Source organism: Schistocerca cancellata, unplaced genomic scaffold, assembly GCF_023864275.1.
Source record: "Schistocerca cancellata isolate TAMUIC-IGC-003103 unplaced genomic scaffold, iqSchCanc2.1 HiC_scaffold_633, whole genome shotgun sequence".
In the NCBI taxonomy this organism is placed as follows: domain Eukaryota; kingdom Metazoa; phylum Arthropoda; class Insecta; order Orthoptera; family Acrididae; genus Schistocerca; species Schistocerca cancellata.
The window spans coordinates 62,501-67,500 of record NW_026046644.1 but is presented as its reverse complement, the minus strand read 5'-3'; the positions used below and the strand labels follow the sequence as shown (position 1 = coordinate 67,500).

The following is a 5,000-nucleotide window of genomic DNA, read 5'->3' as shown; positions in this document are numbered from 1 at the left end:
CGCGCAACACGAAAACTAAATACCGCCATCTGCAAGTCTCCCGAAACATGACCTGCTGCACCGACGATACCGCCATCTATGAGACGCCACCCCGACTACGACATCGCTAGGTCCCACAGTACCCATTTTTCGACGCCACCCACAAAGCCTGCATCATCTGTCCACCACAGGAACCCGAACGCCAGTGCCTGCGTCGCACGAAGTAGTCAACCGACAATCACTCCACCCGCACCCGCACGTGCCCCACCCCAACCGCCCAAATCGCAACCCAAGCGGATGAACGGCGGACTCTTCCCGCACTCGTACGTTGCAATCCACCCCTATATCTTGCGTTTCATGACGAGTTATATCCAATATGCCAAATTCCCGCTGTCCCTATACATGCTGTAAGTCTGTGCACACAATATGAACCACACCTCAGCGAGACACTCCATCACACATTACTCTCTGCCTGTAACAGACACAGATACGATATGTAAGCACCAGCATGGACCAACGTCCGGTGCATCCTCTCCGCCACAGTACACCATCCACACTATGATAACCACACCAGGGGGTCCAATTATAAAATAGAATATCCCACCCGTCCAACATCCACAATTGCTCAGATAAGCCACCAACACCCACACATGTCCTACACAGGGGTGCACCCAACACCACCACACTGCCTCCTGTTACGGCACAGAAACAATGGCAGGAATGAATCACACAGGTCTGCCACTCCCTTGCCGCAACCACAGACGCGGCGCGCCTCCAGTCACGAGCGAAAAGCGCATCCTGACGAGACAGAACTGCTGTGACATACTGACGCTGCCTCAGACATTCACTTACAATGATCACTACCAACGAACCTGCCCCCCCCCCCCCAAACACACTATCTCTTACCATGTTGTGTACTGTAATCCAACCCATTTTGCACCTTAACCTAACCAAATTTGTAACGCAATTTGTACCGCAATGTAACGCAATTTGTACCGCAATGTAACGCAATTTGTACCGCAATGTAACGCAATTTGTAACGCAATTTGTGTCTTAACCTAACCCACGTTGTGCCTTAACCTAGCCCACGTTGTGCCTTAACCTAACCCACGTTGTGCCTTAACCTAACACACGTTGTGCCTTAACGTAACCCACGTTGTGCCTTAACGTAACCCACGTTGTGCCTTAACGTAACCCACGTTGTGCCTTAACGTAACCCACGTTGTGCCTTAACGTAACCCACGTTGTGCCTTAACGTAACCCACGTTGTGCCTTAACGTAACCCACGTTGTGCCTTAACGTAACCCACGTTGTGCCTTAACCTAACCCACGTTGTGCCTTAACCTAACCCACGTTGTGCCTTAACCTAACACACGTTGTGCCTTAACGTAACCCACGTTGTGCCTTAACGTAACCCACGTTGTGCCTTAACGTAACCCACGTTGTGCCTTAACGTAACCCACGTTGTGCCTTAACGTAACCCACGTTGTGCCTTAACGTAACCCACGTTGTGCCTTAACCTAACCCACGTTGTGCCTTAACCTAACCCACGTTGTGCCTTAACCTAACCCACGTTGTGCCTTAACCTAACCCACGTTGTGCCTTAACCTAACACACGTTGTGCCTTAACGTAACCCACGTTGTGCCTTAACGTAACCCACGTTGTGCCTTAACGTAACCCACGTTGTGCCTTAACGTAACCCACGTTGTGCCTTAACGTAACCCACGTTGTGCCTTAACGTAACCCACGTTGTGCCTTAACCTAACCCACGTTGTGCCTTAACCTAACCCACGTTGTGCCTTAACCTAACACACGTTGTGCCTTAACCTAACCCACGTTGTGCCTTAACCTAACCCACGTTGTGCCTTAACCTAACCCACGTTGTGCCTTAACCTAACCCACGTTGTGCCTTAACCTAACCCACGTTGTGCCTTAACCTAACCCACGTTGTGCCTTAACCTAACCCACGTTGTGCCTTAACCTAACCCACGTTGTGCCTTAACCTAACCCACGTTGTGCCTTAACCTAACCCACGTTGTGCCTTAACCTAACCCACGTTGTGCCTTAACCTAACCCACGTTGTGCCTTAACCTAACCCACGTTGTGCCTTAACCTAACCCACGTTGTGCCTTAACCTAACCCACGTTGTGCCTTAACCTGCTCTGTAATTGGCATATGACACGTTACATTAATCTAGTGTTGTCTAACCACAACCCTCTGAATATAGTTCGCTACTCGCACCGCCCACCCTCTTGTGTGTCGTTTCATGTTGAACACTTCGCAAGTGTTGCTTACTTTTTACATGCTCCCGCTGTACACTGTAATGTGGACAACTGCAGGATGTACATCGCCCCCCCCCCTCCACCCTGCCTTCGCACGCTGGTCGTTCAGGTGCTTGCGTGTTCAATGCCCTTCGCAGCTGTTCACTGGCATTCGCATGTCGAAGCGCTCAGTCTACGTCGTGGTACGGCCTGTGTCCACTGTCCGCTGATATCGTAAGCTTAATCCTCACATTGTACTGCACATAGGTCCGTATGTACTGAATGATACGCTGTGGCACATGTGTGACCGTACGACTGCGCCCAACAACAGCGAACCATACGGTCCAAATGTTGTGCACTCAGCCACGTGCCGTCTCCCCATAACAGCTACATTGCAGTGTGGTACGCCATAGAGACGTGTGGGAGTAACGGACGCCCTGGATGGCGATCAGCATGAGCCGTCTGTTGATGTAGTGGCGCGTGTATTCAAACGTAGTCGTCTCTTCTCACACAGTGTGATAGCATGGTGCACCGCGTTCCACATCTGCGACATGGTACAGATGCTGGTTGACAGTCGGTCTCGTAATGGACATCGCATACGTAGGGGGCCACCTCCCACGTGTTCTCTAGTCGTGCACATTTTGTTGCGTGTATGTGGGCAGACGTAGTGTGTCGTGACACCTAACAGACAGGTATGCAATAATCGTTGCATTTGCAAACTGGGATGGACGTCTACGTTTGCTGGTGACGTGACGCAACGCAAATGAACAACTGGTAAACCCATTGTGGTGCGGTTGTTGTTGCTGGAGGTAAATCAGTAAGGGCAAATCTGTGTGTGAAGCGATACGCGGCGGTGGCTGGGTGGGACCGTCCCCGGCCGGTGAGGGGGGGCCGCCCGGCGTGCTGGCCGCGCGGTGCGTGGGCGCACGCGCTACAGCCGGCTGGTGGGGGCGCCCAGTGGCAGGCGCGCCGGCCGACGGACGCGGCAGGCGGCGCAGCTGCGCGCCGGGGCACCCTGCGCGCGGCGCCGGGCGGCCAAAGTGGGTCCTCGCGGGCCCGGTGCGAAGCGCGGTGGACATCTGCAGTGTGCTGGTCCGACTGAGGACTGTGTGCGTTGAGGATGCGCCGCCGCCCGGCACTCGGCGCCGCGACGCCGTCTGCTGCTCGGTCGCCCCAGCGGTTCTCGCTGGTGGTTTGTATCGCAGTTGTGCAGACGTGTTGGCACGTGCGCTGTGCTGGGAGAGTTCGCTTCGGCACCCACGTGGGGCCTTTGCCCTTCTGTGGCGCTGGCGTTGGAGCTGCCGGTCACCGTAGGTGGCGCGTGTTGTCTCCCGCCGGCAATGCCACGACAGCACGCTCCCGGGCCTCTGTCGGCAGCGGCAAGCTCAGTTGGGAGCACGGGTGGTCGCACCTAAAGCGTCTACTCGCCTAACTCCGGGCGATTGCGCCTCTCTCGAACCCGACCAAGTACTTAGGACGGCGCTGCGCGCCGCCGGGACCTGAGAGGGTTTCGAGGTGTATTGTGCAGGGGAGCTCAGCCTCCTCCTGTTTGCAGAATAATTGAGCGGACGCTTGCGTGTTCGCGCGGGCCCCTGGGACACACTCCCGGGCGGCCGGCTGCTCAGCTCTAGTTGACGCAGCTCCCTGGTTGATCCTGCCAGTAGTCATATGCTTGTCTCAAAGATTAAGCCATGCATGTCTCAGTACAAGCCGCATTAAGGTGAAACCGCGAATGGCTCATTAAATCAGTTATGGTTCCTTAGATCGTACCCACGTTACTTGGATAACTGTGGTAATTCTAGAGCTAATACATGCAAACAGAGTCCCGACCAGAGATGGAAGGGACGCTTTTATTAGATCAAAACCAATCGGTCGGCTCGTCCGGTCCGTTTGCCTTGGTGACTCTGAATAACTTTGGGCTGATCGCACGGTCCTCGTACCGGCGACGCATCTTTCAAATGTCTGCCTTATCAACTGTCGATGGTAGGTTCTGCGCCTACCATGGTTGTAACGGGTAACGGGGAATCAGGGTTCGATTCCGGAGAGGGAGCCTGAGAAACGGCTACCACATCCAAGGAAGGCAGCAGGCGCGCAAATTACCCACTCCCGGCACGGGGAGGTAGTGACGAAAAATAACGATACGGGACTCATCCGAGGCCCCGTAATCGGAATGAGTACACTTTAAATCCTTTAACGAGTATCTATTGGAGGGCAAGTCTGGTGCCAGCAGCCGCGGTAATTCCAGCTCCAATAGCGTATATTAAAGTTGTTGCGGTTAAAAAGCTCGTAGTTGGATTTGTGTCCCACGCTGTTGGTTCACCGCCCGTCGGTGTTTAACTGGCATGTATCGTGGGACGTCCTGCCGGTGGGGCGAGCCGAAGGCGTGCGACCGCCTCGTGCGTGTTCGTGCGTCCCGAGGCGGACCCCGTTGAAATCCTACCAAGGTGCTCTTTATTGAGTGTCTGGGTGGGCCGGCACGTTTACTTTGAACAAATTAGAGTGCTTAAAGCAGGCAAGCCCGCCTGAATACTGTGTGCATGGAATAATGGAATAGGACCTCGGTTCTATTTTGTTGGTTTTCGGAACCCGAGGTAATGATTAATAGGGACAGGCGGGGGCATTCGTATTGCGACGTTAGAGGTGAAATTCTTGGATCGTCGCAAGACGAACAGAAGCGAAAGCATTTGCCAAGTATGTTTTCATTAATGAAGAACGAAAGTTAGAGGTTCGAAGGCGATCAGATACCGCCCTAGTTCTAA

The 5,000-nt window shown here is 53.9% G+C and overlaps 1 non-coding gene across 1 annotated transcript in view; it reads left to right on the top strand.

Moving 5' to 3' along the window:
• The first annotated feature begins 3,882 nt into the window (after positions 1 to 3,882).
• LOC126136305 (small subunit ribosomal RNA) overlaps positions 3,883 to 5,000 on the top strand; it is a 1,909-nt gene continuing 791 nt past the window's right edge. Inside the window, exon 1 of the ribosomal RNA XR_007527929.1 lies at positions 3,883 to 5,000. This exon is cut by the window's right edge and continues 791 nt beyond it. This is a non-coding gene — a ribosomal RNA (small subunit ribosomal RNA).